This window comes from Brassica napus, chromosome A9 (genome assembly GCF_020379485.1).
Source record: "Brassica napus cultivar Da-Ae chromosome A9, Da-Ae, whole genome shotgun sequence".
NCBI lineage: Eukaryota > Viridiplantae > Streptophyta > Magnoliopsida > Brassicales > Brassicaceae > Brassica > Brassica napus.
Genome location: NC_063442.1, coordinates 14,021,060 through 14,036,600, shown reverse-complemented (window position 1 = coordinate 14,036,600; position 15,541 = coordinate 14,021,060). Strand labels below are relative to the sequence as shown.

At 41.4% G+C, this 15,541-nt stretch overlaps 1 non-coding gene across 1 annotated transcript; it reads right to left on the bottom strand.

Moving 5' to 3' along the window:
• Window positions 1-7,496: 7,496 nt before the first annotated feature.
• Window positions 7,497-7,603, bottom strand: LOC125578711. The gene has a single exon (XR_007316794.1). It is a non-coding gene; the product is annotated as a small nucleolar RNA R71 (small nucleolar RNA).
• Between the last annotated feature and the right edge of the window lie 7,938 nt (window positions 7,604-15,541).

Here is a 15,541-nt window from a genome sequence, read left to right as displayed (position 1 = left end):
ACTTGTACAGCCTAATAAAGGACTAACCCGCCAAGGCAATGGACACTCAAAAGAGCTACGTTGTGTCATTGCTGTTATTCGACAGTATGTTTTCTTAGCATATAAATCACCTTTATCTCCTCTATACTTCTATCTGTTAAAATTTTGTTATTACATGACAGTGGCGATCGAACTCCAAAACAGAAGGTGAAACTAAATGTTACAGAGGAGAAACTGTTAAATCTGATGCTGAAGTACAATGGTGGAAAGCCAAGAGCTGAGGTGCGAGAGGCTCAAGCTTTTCTGTCATCCATCTTTTATCAGAGCCTTGTTTCATTTTATATATTTTTATTCTTATTGTAGACAAAACTAAAAAGTGCAGTCCAATTGCAAGACCTATTAGATGCAACAAGAATGTTAGTTTCCCGTACAAGGTAGAACCTTGAATTGAACTCTTTGTGTCTTGTCTCCAAAAAGCATGTCTAGTCTATCTTTTCCATGTGTTGAATACTGGTAACAACAATATGGTCTTCTTTTTTTTATATGTAGACAAGGTCGTGAGAGTGATAGTGATCCAGAAGACCTTGAACATGCTGAGCAGCTTCGCCAAGTTAAAGCAGTTCTTGAAGAGGTTCTTTAGTAGTTTCTCTTTTTTTTGTTGAATATAGTCCGGGAAAAGTATTACATAGCATCATTTAGTAATACTACCTTATATTATTTTTTTTGTTGAATATACTATCTCATAAGTAAGCTAGCATTATGCTTTTTTTATTTAATTCATAAGGTCATTTTCTCACAGCAGAGAACCTTTTGGAATGGTGCAGGGAGGAAATTTCTCAGGGATATACAGGAAGGTTCAACTGAAGCCGCTGAAGTGGGATGGTGAAGGCGAAGAAGAAAGACCTGTAGAGGCCCTTATGATTCTTAAATACGGCGGTATTCTAACTCACGCTGGCAGAAAACAAGTGTTTACATACTCTACCATTTATTTTATCATTGTTATATATATATATATGTTTTCCAAATATGGAAAAATTGTTTAACTTATTGATGGTTGCTTCATCTGCATGCAGGCAGAAGAGCTTGGTACATTCTTCCGATACAATATGTATCCAGGTAAGGTCCCCTGATCTGTTACTTTTATTTTGGAGTATTTCACCGATGAAATGGCCTTAAATTACATGCTTTTTTAAGGTGAAGGGACTGGTTTGCTTCGTCTCCATAGTACATACCGTCATGACCTTAAAATTTACAGCTCTGACGAGGGACGTGTTCAGGTACGTACATCTTTTACATTGATACTACTGAAGATAATTAAGCATATGTGTTGGAAAAAAATAATGTTTGAACTGGTTTGCATATGTTGACCAGAAGTCTGTAGCTGCTTTTGCTAAAGGCCTACTTGACCTAGAAGGATAGCTAACGCCAATCCTGGTTTTTCCTTCTTAATATTATATTGCGTGTGCTTAATTTTCAATGTCATCATGTGTTTACTAATAATGTCTTTTTATCTTTCTTGCTTCTCAAGGTTTCTTTGGTTAGCAAGGACTCTTCCATGTTGGATGGTCTTGTGATATTGTCAGCATTGAAATGGAAGCTGCCAAGGTTTGTCCCATGACTTGAGTCATTTTTTGAAGTCTGTGTATCAGTCAATCAACAAGATTGATTTCATTATAATTGTACTATATATGCAGGCTAGATTGAATGAGATTGTAATCTGGCAAAAAAATGATCAATGAATTACTATTACTACTATTTATTATTATCAAATCATATTAGTAATTATCAAATTAAATACGCAAAAGGCAAAACAAAAAAAGAGAGAGGCATAACATAAAATAAGTTAGCATATTAAATTGCAAATAAACCAAAATATTTCAAAGCAGTCAAATAACCAAAAAATTAATAATCGAACCAGGTACATTTTTTTATTAGACCGGATATTAGTTCCACCAATAATCGTGGTCAACTTACCAACATGGTGCATATATGTCAAATGGACAAATTTACGTTTAAGTAACCCAACCTGTAAGGGATTTAGATTTTTTTTGTGAATCTCGTGGACTGATCTATCGCAGATTGGGGTTCATAGGTGAAGTTTCAAGAAATTGTTATAATTTGATTGGTCGATTGTTTTTAATTTTTATTTATTTAATTTAGATTTAAAAATTTAAGATAAGTCTAAAATCGTTTAACATCACTTGCCATATAATCTAACGAATATTACAAATAACAATTTATGGAAACTAATTCTCGAAATTATAGAAAGATTAATAATGTTTTATTTATTACTTTTAATATTTATAAACTATAAAATATAATGAACGAAATTTTATGTAAGATAATTATAATAGTTTTATACTCTACTTGATGAATTGTTTTCGAATATAATTATATAATAACTATTTTAAATATTACAAAATACAAAACAATTTATTAATATTATTTTTAAATTATTTATTGTTGTTTAAAGAACAAATTTATCATAATTTTAAAATAATTTATAAAATGCTTACAAAATGCAAGCCAAAGTTGCACTTTCAAGAGTTAAGTCGAGATCTGGATTAAAAATCCTAATAACTGGTAAAGAAGGGAAGCCGCAGACAAAAACATTGAATGTTGTCTACAAACAAGTTTTTCAAAATATTCCGTAGTCACGGTACGTAACTTTAATCTACTTTTTTTCAAATACAAATTTTAAAATATATAAACTGTTACAATTATTTTTTTTTTTGTATTTGCTAGATGGGTTGTGATGAGTTAGGAGACCGATGACGGTATGTCAATTTAATATTATTTCATGTTCAATAAAATTTAGAAATTTAAAAATCTATCAAATAATGTTAACCCGTCAAATTGCTTATAAAATTTATTTAATTTTTTGCAGGTTTCTAATTGAATTTGCTTTCTTTATCAAGAAATGTACTTCATAATTTATATTATTTATGGATAATATTTTGATTTTTATTATATTTTCTTTTAATATGTCTACATAAATGTTTGTTTATTATTTATAGAAAAATAATATTATTCACCTAAAATAAAGAATTCGACACATATACAATACAATTGTAATTAATGATAATATAAAATCTGTTACTTCTAAAACTATACACTATTTATTCTATTTTTTGAATAAAAATATCTTCTTAAACACATAATATATTTTGTGACGTTGCAATTATACATACACACTATATCTGCCTCTTCATACTGACGTTACTGTGTTCCCTCTCGTCGATCTCAAATATTGACTACCAGCTTTTTTCCATGACTGATGAATTTTCCCAAAGACGGTGGTATTATGTTGTAAAATCTGTTACTTCTAAAAACTATTTAATATTTATTTCATATTTTAAATTTTCTTATGCCCGCACAGGGTGCGGGCCGGTCACCTAGTTATTAGTTAATGAAAGGGTCTAAACAACTTTTTTAAGTAGATTTATTAAAACTTCTTCCCTTTTAATTGTATTGATTCATTTTTATATTTCAACCTTTTAGCACATTTTAAGTCCATTCTTTTAATAATAGATGTTAGTAATTGCATAGAAAAAACTAATTAATCCATTCATTTTTATTTAATATTTTAGAGTTTAGTTCCTTATGATATGATATTAATAATTGATTATAAACAAGTTCTATAAGATATTGATATGCTGTTATGTATGTGTAAATTTGAAGACTACTTTTTATATATAATCAAATTAATTTTTCGGCGAATCTGGGTTTTTCGTCGTTCCACCGCCGGTAATCTGGTTCATATGTCGAATCTTGTTTCCCCTTCATTGCGGCTGAGTAGTAAACTAACCCTCTCTTTTTGGTCAGTTTTGAAACCGTTTTGTTTCGTCGAACTCCTCCTCTGCCGGTAAATTCTTCCTCTTTACTGTTGAGTTCAGTGTTTTACTTAAGGCAAACCGAGTTTGTAGTCTGATTTGTTATTTCCCGTCTTGTTTTGCAGATCTGAAACCGCTGCTGTCGTTGGTGACCATAATATCTCATCTTCCGACTGTAAGTTCATCATCTTCACTGATTTATTTATGTATTTCTTCATATCTGTAACCGTTCATTGTATTAGGGTTAAGCGTACAGATCTGACTGAATCTTCTCGAAGAAGGTTAATTGGAAGACTTCCTGGCAGACTCTTGCCTGGCAGACTCTTGGCATAAAATGTTCTGTTGGCAACAGCGCTTGTTCAAGGATATAAAAGGTCTAATATCTCTCCTCGTGCTATGTTGAAAGTTAATCTTCGTAAAGCTTTCGACTCTGTAAGATGAGATTTTGTCATTACCACTCTTAATGCTCTGGGCATGCCTCAGAGATTTGTTAATTGGATTTCCGAGTGCATTACTACAGCCTCTTTCACAATCTGTGTAAATGGAAAAATCTGGGGGTTTTTTCAAAAGAAGGAGAGGTCTGAGACAGGGGGACCCTTTATCCTCTTATCTCTTTGTCTTGACAATGGAGGTCTTTTCTAGACTGCTCAAATCACGCTATGAGTCAGGTTACATCAGATACCATCCCAACTCTGAACCTATAGACATTTCTCACCTGATGTTTGCAGATGATGTCATGGTTCTATGATGGTGATGGTAGCAATTCATCTCTTCATGGTATTTCAGAAACTCTCGACGACTTTGCCAGCAGATCTGGCCTTGAAATAAATCAGAGCAAGGTGGAGTTATTTACTGCCGGTCTCGATCAGCAGGAAACTAACACTAATATTAATTATGGCTTTCCTATGGGTTCCCTACCGATCTGTTATAGGACTTCCATTGATGCATCGAAAGCTGAGAGTTTCAGAATATTCCATTGCTGCTAGATAAAATCCCAGGAACCTTTAATGTGTGGTCAGCAAGGCAGTTGTCTTTTGCAGGAAGGCTTGTTCTTATAAAGTCCGTAATCTCTGGAATCATTGTCTATTGTATAACAACTTTCATCTTACCTAAAGGCTGTATCAAGAAGATTGAGTCTCTCTGCTCCAAATTTCTATGGTCTGGACAGATTGAGGGCCCTGCCTTCACAAAGGTATCTTGGGCTGCTTGTTGTCTATCAAAGAGAGAAGGTGGATTGGGTCCGAGACGTTTTGAGACCTAGAATAAAACACTATGCCTTCGACTGATTTGGCTCTTGTTTGCGGAAGGGGGTTCTTTATGGGTGGCTTGGCACAAGTATTACCATCTTGGCAACTCAAGTTGTTGGTCTCTAACTGAGCACTCAAGATTCATGGCACTGGAAGTCTCTGCTAAACCTCAGACCTCTAGCACGTCCGTTTATCACATCCACTGTCCAAAATGGGAACATGGCTAGTTTTTGGTTCGATCAGTAGACACCGTTGGGACCGCTGATATCTTGCATATTTACATTGTCTTATCCATTTATTCATGTGCATTTTCATCATATAGATTAGGATTTAGCCATGTCTAGGTTGCATTTTGCATACATATGTCTCTATCAGGTATTTGAGTACCACATGGAGTTTCTGGAGACATTTGGGTGCATTTGAAGCTCAAAGGAGGTGATTAGAGTGGTCTTTGGACGAGCACTGCCTGGAGCGACTTCTCGGAGCGACGGCATGAGGTCGCTGTGCACCACATCCCGGAGCGACTCATCCAGAGCGACTGCACAAAGTCGCTCGCGTTTTCACATCCGGAGACACACATTTTGACCTCGGAGCGACCTTCCAGAGCGACGTGTTGAAGTCGCTCCCGAAGCTTGGAGCGACCTTACCAGAGCGACAGGGAGAAGTCGCTCGCCATTTTGGTTCTCGGAGACACGAAATCGCTCTCGGAGCGACCTCTCGCAGCGACCCAGCGAGGTCGCTCCCGAAGCCTGGAGCGACTTGTCGGAGCGACGAGCCGAGGTCGCTGCGCGTCTCAATTTCACTCGAACTTATGATTTCTCAAGGGCCTTTTGGTCATTTCATTATGCACGTTTTTATTTTCTAAACCTATGTTTTAATACTCTGTAAGCCACCAGGAGGCAGATCATCTTTGTTCTTAGAAAAACCACCAAAAACCTTTGGAAAGTGATCTCTTTGAATCAATTGATCAGTTTATTATTATTGAGAATTCTGTGTTCTTATCTATTTCCTGTGTTTCTCTACATGATTAATCTAAAATCCAACATGGGTTTAAGAGGAATCATGGAGATTAGTGAGTAATCACCTTTTGAATTCATGGGTTAGGGAGATTGAGGGTGATTAGGTTAGAACTAGGATGTTTTAGTGTAGGTCATTCATATTTCCTTGCTAGTTGAGTGAGCATAATGCATCTTCTGAGTTGGCCACTCAGTAGTTGAGCCTTAGGCATTTCCCCCCCCCCCCGAAAGGTGTTCGAGGAAATGCCCGAGACAACTCTTCTTAGCTTTTAGCATACTTTGCCAAAGACATTTGTTGTTAGAGGTGCTAAGATAGCCATTGGACTTGCTAGTTACGATTGCTTTCATATTATTCAACCAAAGACATTTGATGTTTGAATTGTGTTAAGTAAATGAGCATTCATCTAGACATAGAGTTTGTTTAGGATCGTGTCCAAGCTTAAGGTTAATAGATTGATTGATCGTTTGCCATCTTTAGTTCGAAACTTGATCACCCGAGGTCTAATCCCTATATCCATGAGTTCTCTTTTCCAATAGTTAAGAAAGTATCATTTAGTTATTTCTTTTAATTAGTCATAGTTTAAAAACCCATCTAAATCATTGGTTGCACTTAGATTAAGTGATTACTTGCATTCTCGGTGCTTTGATATCTCTCAGAACTGGTTCGACAATCATTTATACTACAGCATTTGTCTTAGGAGCCTTGAAAACTCCTAACATCAAATTGGCGCCGTTGCCAAATTCTGAATAGATTTAAACATTGAGATTTAGTCAATTGCTTGAGACTAAGTCATTTTTATTTTCTTTTGTTACTGACTCTTCTTCACCTCCCTTTAATCTACAGGTGTATGAACTTGCGGAGCAGGGGTCCATCAAACCTAGTTCCAAGAGCAGCAGACATCAGAGCTTTAGAGAGAGAGTGTGCTAGAAAGAGAAGAGAAGAAGAACATCAAGCTCAATTGCAGAGACTGAACATTGACATGGGAGACGTTCATCAAGAAGATGCAGGCGTCAATGGCGCTAACAACAATGGTCCACCTAACCAACAGCGAGCAGCTCGACCCATTGGCACTTACGACCGTCCAAACATCCATGGTCATAGATTGGGAATCCGAGCACCCGCTGTGGCAGCCAACAACTTTGAGATCAAGTCAGGACTCCTCAACGTGATCGAGAACAACAAGTATCATGGCTTGGCTCTAGAGGATCCATTTGATCACTTGGACAGGTTCGACAGCTATTGTGGGTTGTCAAAAACCAATGGTGTGTCCGAAGATGCCTTAAAGCTCAAGCTATTCCCTTTCTCTTTGGGAGATAAGGCACGTCAGTGGGAGAAGTCTCTACCCAGCGACTCCATTACCACTTGGGATGACTGCAAGAAAGCATTCTTGGAGAAGTTCTTCTCTACTTCAAGAACTGCTAAGCTGAGAAACGATATCTCCAGCTTTCAACAGAAGGGCTTGGAAGGTTTCAGTGAAGCCTGGGAGAGATTCAAGGGCTACCAAGCTCAATGCCCACACCATGGTTTCTCTAAGGAGAGCTTGCTGAGCACATTCTACCGTGGTGCTCTCCCTAAGTACAGGGCCAGACTGGATACAGCTAGTAATGGGTTCTTCTTGGGGAGAACTGAGGAGGATGCAGAGGAGCTGGTTGACAACATGGTTAAGAGTGATGCAGTCTACAGTGGAGACCACGACAGAGGCAGTAGAACTGATGATAAGCAGACGAGGAAGGAATTGAAGGCTCTACAGGATAAGATAGACATCCTCATTGCTGATAAAGCTACCCAAGAGCAGCTGCACTTTGTTGGCAACCCAAACCAAGAGACACCAGTTGTTGTCCATGAAGTTGAGGGTTTGGAAGGTCAGGAAGAGCTGTGTTTCATCAACAACAATGGTAGCTGGTACAAGAAAGAACCCAACTTTCAGTACAACAACTACCAACAGAAATCCTATTCCAACAACCAACAGAGTGGTTATCAGCCTCGGAACAATCAGCAAGGCAGCTATCAACCTCAGCAAAACCCTCCTCCTGGATTCAACAACAAGGGCAACCATTCTTCCCAACAACAATCTAATCCCTCTACCTCCACTCCTCAAGTCAGCAGCACTGATGCTCTACTGAAACAAATCATGGAGTCTCAAACAAGAAGTGAGAAGCATGTTGGCTATGAGTTGAAGAATCTTCACTCAAAGATTGATGGGAGCTACAATGAGCTCAACAACAAGTTCAGAGCTTTGGAGAACCAGTTTGCTGCCATGAACACTCAACAAAATCGCCAACAAGGTTCTCTACCTGGAAAATCTGAGCAAAACCCCAAGGAAACCATGAAAGCTATCACTCTCAGGAGTGGTAAGGAGTTACCTCAGAGAACTCTCACCAAGGATGCTGAGAAACAAAGTGAGGAGGTTGCCATCACCATAGATGATGAAGTGGTGATTGTTGATGAGAAGATCAATGACGAGATCTTGGAAAAGATAGTGGAAGCAAAAGGAAAAGGAAAAGTTGGAGAAGAGAAGAAAACAGTTAAAGATGGTGAAGTTGTCACTCCTGCAAGTGAAAACTCTTTTGTTCCTCCTGCCTATGAACCCAAGCTTCCATTCCCAGGTCGATTCAAGAGGCAGCTGCTAGAGAAGTACAAAGCTTTGTTTGACAAGCAAATGAGTGAAGTCCAGGTCACAATGCCCATTATTGACGCTTTCATGCTGATCCCTCAGTACAGCAAGTTCCTCAAAGATGCTGTAGCTGCAAAGAAGAAAGAGATGGAGGGCATGGTGATTCTCACTCATGAGTGCAGTGCTATCATTCAGAGACTGGTCATTCCAAAGAAGCTAGAAGATCCAGGATGCTTCACATTACCTTGTGCTCTTGGACCTATGGTATTTGATAGATGTCTCTGCGATTTGGGAGCTAGTGTCAGCTTGATGCCCCTATCTGTTGCTAAGAAGCTCGGCTTCACTCAGTACAAGAAGTGTAGACTTTCTCTGGTATTGGCTGATCGTTCAGTGAAGTACCCTGTGGGTATCTTAGAGGACCTCCCAGTGATGGTTGGAAATTATGAGATCCCTACAGACTTTGTGGTGCTTGAAATGGGTGAAGAAGCTCAAGATCCTTTAATCCTTGGAAGACCTTTCTTAGCCACAGCAGGAGCTATTGTTAATGTGAAAGAAGGCAAGATTGATCTCCATCTGGGTAAAGGGCACGTTCTCCATTTCGACATCAAGGAAGTAATGAGGAGGCCAACAGTTCAAGGGCAAGTGTTCTACATTGAAGAGATGGACGCCCTTGCTGATGAACTCCTTGAAGAGTTGTCACTAGAGGACCCTCTACAGCATGCTTTAACTGTAGAGAAAGAGGCTGAGGTGATTGAGAACCTGGAGAGTACTGCCTATGGGATGATGCTGGATTCACACCAGGGGTTTTTCAGTAAGGATCAGTACGAGGAGCTTCCACAGATGGTTCACCAACAAGTCTCAGTCACTCAACAAGAGGACACCCAGCAAGATGACTGGAGTGAGCTTAAGGCACCTAAAGTGGAGCTTAAACCTCTTCCCCATGGTGTAAGGTATGCATTCCTTGGTCCTAATGAAACTTACCCTGTCATTGTGAGTAGTGAACTTACTGAAAATGAGCTATCTGAACTTTTGAAAACACTTAAAAGATTTAGAAAGGCAATAGGTTACTCACTAGATGACATCAAGGGGATATCACCCTCTTTGTGCATGCATAGGATACATCTTGAGGATGAATCAATGACTTCTATCGAGCATCAAAGAAGGTTAAATCCTAACCTGAAGGATGTTGTAAAGAAGGAGATTCTTAAACTCCTAGATGCTGGTGTTATTTACCCTATCTCAGATTCTAAATGGGTATCACCTGTGCATGTTGTACCAAAGAAAGGTGGTATCACTGTGATTAAAAATGACAAGGATGAATTGATACCAACAAGAACCATCACAGGTCATAGAATGTGCATTGATTACCGGAAACTAAACTCTGCTTCTAGAAAGGATCATTTCCCATTACCATTTATTGATCAGATGCTTGAGAGACTTGCAAATCACCCATTCTATTGTTTCCTTGATGGGTACTCAGGATTTTTCCAAATCCCCATACATCCCAATGATCAAGAGAAAACGACATTCACATGTCCCTATGGTACCTTTGCATATCGAAGGATGCCATTTGGTCTATGTAATGCTCCAGCCACCTTTCAAAGGTGCATGATGTCAATTTTCTCTGATCTGATTGAGGATGTTGTGGAGGTATTTATGGATGATTTCTCTGTCTACGGATCTTCGTTTTCTGCTTGTTTGTCAAATTTGTGCAGGGTCCTACAGAGATGTGAAGACACCAACCTTGTGCTGAATTGGGAGAAGTGTCACTTCATGGTCAAGGAAGGGATTGTGCTAGGACACAAGATTTCAGAGAAGGGGATTGAGGTGGATAAAGCCAAAATCGATGTTATGGTTGGTCTGCCTCCACCAAAGACAGTGAAAGACATCCGGAGTTTTCTTGGTCATGCTGGATTCTACAGGAGGTTCATCAAGGATTTCTCCATGATCACTAGACCTTTGACCAGGCTGCTGTGCAAGGAAGCTACCTTCAGTTTTGATGTGGAATGTCTACAAGCTTTCAAGAAGCTGAAAGGTGAACTCGTTAGTGCCCCAATTGTCCAGCCACCTGATTGGGATCTCCCTTTTGAGATCATGTGTGACGCCAGTGACTATGCTGTGGGAGCTGTTCTGGGGCAGAAGAAAGATGGCAAAACCCATGTGATCTACTATGCCAGCCAAACCCTCAATGATGCTCAGATGAGGTATGCCACAACAGAGAAGGAGATGCTGGCAATTGTTTTTGCCTTTGAGAAGTTCAGGAGCTACTTGGTTGGGTCTAAAGTCATTGTCTACACAGATCATGCTGCCTTGAGACACCTTTTGGCCAAGAAGGATGCAAAACCCAGGCTTTTGAGGTGGATCCTTTTGCTCCAAGAGTTTGATATGGAGATCAAGGACAAACCTGGAGTTGAGAATGGAGTAGCTGATCATTTGTCCAGGTTGAGGGTAGAGTCTGGTATCCCTATTGACGAAGGACTTCCTGAGGAGCAGATCATGGCTATCGAAGCAGTGATAGCAGTTTGTGAGACTGGTAGGAAGCTGGAAGAAGTCAAAGCAACAGAGGAGAAAGAACCCTGGTATGCTGATTTGGTGAACTACCTAGCCACAGGAAGAGAACCTCTGAATCTTGTGGGCTATGCCAAGAAAAAGTTCTACAAGGATGTGAAAAGATACTACTGGGATGAGCCCTACCTCTACATTCTCTGCAAGGATCAGCTTTATAGGAGAGTGGTTGCAAATGAGGAGATTGATGGGATCCTTGCACAGTGTCATGGATCATCCTATGGAGGTCACTTTGCCACCTTCAAAACAGTTGCAAAAGTATTACAAGCTGGATTCTGGTGGCCACATATGTTCAAGGATACACAAGACTTTGTTTCGAAGTGTGATTCTTGCCAAAGAAGAGGAAACATCACCAAGAGGAATGAGATGCCTCAAAATCCAATCCTTGAAGTTGAAGTGTTTGATGTCTGGGGTATTGACTTCATGGGACCATTTCCATCATCTTTTGGCAACAAATATATCCTTGTGGCTGTTGATTATGTCTCCAAATGGGTGGAAGCCATTGCAAGCCCCACCAATGATGCTAGAGTTGTAATCAAGATGTTCAAGAGCATCATCTTCCCAAGGTTTGGAGTTCCAAGAGTTGTAATCAGTGATGGAGGTTCCCACTTCATTAACAAACTGCTTGAGGGACTTCTCAAGAAGAACGGTGTGAAGCACAAGGTGGCAACTCCTTATCATCCCCAAACAAGTGGCCAAGTTGAGATTTCTAACAGGGAGATCAAATCTATCCTGGAGAAGATTGTGGGGATTACAAGGAAGGATTGGTCCAATAAGCTTGACGATGCACTTTGGGCTTATAGGACAGCGTACAAGACACCACTGGGCACCACACCTTTCAACCTAGTGTATGGGAAAGCTTGCCATCTGCCAGTGGAGCTTGAGTACAAGGCACTATGGGCAATAAAGTTGCTGAACTTTGACATCAAGAGTGCCAAGGAGAAAAGGCTCTTTCAGCTACACGAGCTTGATGAGATAAGAATGGATGCTTTTGAGAACTCAAGAATCTACAAGGAGAAGACTAAGCTTTCCATGACAAGAACATCCTTAAGAGAGAGTTTAAAGAAGGAGATCAAGTGCTTCTCTACAACTCTAGGCTGAAGTTGTTTCCAGGAAAGCTTAAGTCAAGGTGGTCCGGTCCTTTCAAAGTCAAGGAGGTTAGGCCATATGGAGCAATAGTTTTGTGGAGCACTGATGGAAGAGACTTCACAGTCAATGGACAAAGGGTTAAGCTCTACATGGCTACTGCACCAGAGGAAGATGGGGTTTCAACTCCACTGTCTGATCCTACCCCGGCCTAATCTAAAAGGAGGCAAAGTCAAGCTCGGGACTTAAAACAAGCTCACTTGGGAGGAAGTCCCATGCGTATCCTTGTATATATTGCATTGGTATTTTCATTTTTCATCTTATTGCATAAAAAAAAAAAAAGAGAGAGAGTTGTGTGCAGGTGCTTGATCGGTTCAGTTTTGAGCAGGAGTCGTGCGTGGGAGCGAGGTCTCACAGCGACACCTCAAGGTCGCTCCAGCTGGGAGCGAGGTTTCGAGAGCGACACTCCAAGGTCGCTCGCGTTTTCGTCGTCGGATCAAGAAAAATCGCCTCAGAGCGAGGTCTCGGAGCGAGGCCGAAAGGTCGCTCCAGCTGGGAGCGACATTATGGGAGCGACACCTCGGAGTCGCTCGCGTTTTCGACGAAACGGAGCTCAAAAACTGACCCGGAGCGACGTCCTAGAGCGACACCTTGAAGTCGCTCCAGCCCAGAGCGAGGTTTCTAGAGCGACACTTCAAGGTCGCTCGCGGTTTTGTCGAAACACGACGCGAGGAAACGACTCGGGAGCGACCTCTCCCAGCGACACCCTCACGTCGCTCCCGAACCGGTCCAGGTAAGTTTCCTAACTCTAAACCCCGGTTTAATTCAAGTAAACCGACCCTAACCACCCTAGACCGAACCGGACGACCCTAACCCTACCCCCAACCCCCGCGACTCTATCTCTCTCACTCTCCCCTCCTCTCACAAACTCACAAACTCTCTCAAACTCACCCACACCAAAAATCCCAAAACCTTCTCAATTCTCACCCAAATCAACTAGTTCTTGTTTCTAAACCAAGCTTTCGCCCCTGTAGCCTATTCCTCACCACCCATTCACCATTTCCTTTCATCCAGAGCAAGGTATTGAGTTTTTAAATTCAAATTCGTAGGTCCATGAACCCTAGAATTTGAAAGTCGAAATTTGGTCACTTTCTTGCTAGATTGTGGTGAAATAGACTAGGGAAAGTTTATCTATCAAGTTGGGTTGTTGAATTAATGGTGAAATTGAGTTTAATTTGCACTTTGGCAAAATTAGGGTTCATGGAATTAGGGATTTTCGAATTTGACCTTAATTGGGTGAGTTTGTGGGTGAACTAGATGTGTTAAGGTGTTACAAGAGTGAGAATTGTTGCATTGTGTTGAACTTGAGTTTAAATTGATAATTCATTTGTTAAGTTCACTTTTGCAATTTTCTCTTGCAAATCTTGTTTTTCTTTACTTCCATCTACTTATCCCTTTTCAAGTTTTTACTTTTCAGGTGAAAATGGTTAAGAAGACAAAGGGAAAGTTGGAAGCTGAGAAGCAAGAAGCTGAAAGAAAAGAGTTTGCACTAAGAGGAAAAGCTTTATCCTGCGAGCCAACTGGCTCAGGGACGCAGAGAACTGTTCGACAGCAGACTTTGGCTGCAAGGAAATCGAAAGAACAAGAGAAGAGGGCAGGGAAAAGTGTAGCAGTTCCCACTCATGAGGAGAGTGAAACTGAGAGTGCTGATGAGCAGGCACCTACGAAGAAAGCCAAGATGTCAAAGGAAAAGGGGTTGCTGTTGATCGAGACAGGGCAAAAACTCCATCTGTGGAGGAGCTGTATGATCACTTGAAGAATGGGGTCACTTGGGCTCCAACCAGGTTCGCCGACCTCGATTTGCTGAAGGAGTTGGGCCTAGAATCCGATATTGAGGCGATGCTGGGACATTTGAAGATGCCAAAACTCCTCACCATGGCTTATCCTTTCTACAAGGATGTCACTTGTCAGTTCCTATCCTCTCTTGTGGTCACTTACCACGACACGGCGCATGTGAGGCAAGGATGGGGAAAAATCACGTTCAAGGTCAATGGAAGAGAATACAACATGAACTTCAAGGACATTGGGAGGGTCATGGGGTTCCAAGACCTAGAAGACCACTCACTTCCCAAGTGTGAGAACCTCCCACAGAGCTTTGGAAGTTGATCACTGGAAACAGGCACTCTACCGGGGCTGACAAGAACTCACACATCCGACACCCGTCTGTACGCTACCTCCACAGATTGCTAGTCCATGCTTTCTACCCACGGAAGCAAGCTGGTAATGTTACTGAGGAAGACATGCGACTGCTCTGTCCGGCTATCCGTCCTTACGCTCAACCTGGAGTGTTACCCCTTCCCAGCACTGATATCTATGCTACCTTTGGGATGGTCAGTTTCTTTGTGGGCCGTCTCGAACACTACAGAGACTGGGCGTGGTACACCACTGATTCGCGCCCAAAGATGGGGATAGGCGGAATGATCACACCACTGCTCCAATTTCTGAATGTTCCCTTGGGAAAGGACGCAGCGGGGCCTAGGTTCATTGATGGCACCTACTTGAGGATTGCCACCTATTTCAGTGGGATGTATGGGAAGGACTACGTCTACCACTACTACTTGCAGGGCAAGCCAGTCGAGGTGGTTCTTCCAAACCGGAACCTGACGAGTTTAGAGATACCAGGAGCTGTCAGCTTCAACATTCCCCAGGAGTACTTTCTCGGAGAACACGGGCCTCTCGATCCAATTCAAGCAGCTTCATCAAGGAGAAGGAGTGTCCCTACGCAACCTGACTCGCCTGTTGCAGACACGTCTGAGCATATCTATGGACCTCCGCGCTACTACTTCAAGCCCCATGACGGAGTCCTTCCCCCTGGAGCTCTCCGTGATGCTCATGACCACATTGGTCGTCTCCAGAGGTGGAACAAAGCTCAGGACAGAACGATAGAAAAGCTGAAGGATAAGTGCAAGGCGCTCAGCAAGACTGTGAAGAAGCAGGCAAAGACTTCAGCCAAGTTCATGAAGAAAGTAGCTGATGTCTTAACTAGGGGAGGAATAGCTGGATGTAGCTCAGCCGATTTCGCTTTCGCGAACACCTCAAACCCCCAGCCCCCATCCCCGCCTGATGCTCTTGGCTTCCCCCTCACTGCTGCGCAGCTTCAGCGTAAGTGGAGGAACCCACCCACTCAACCTTCCACTTCC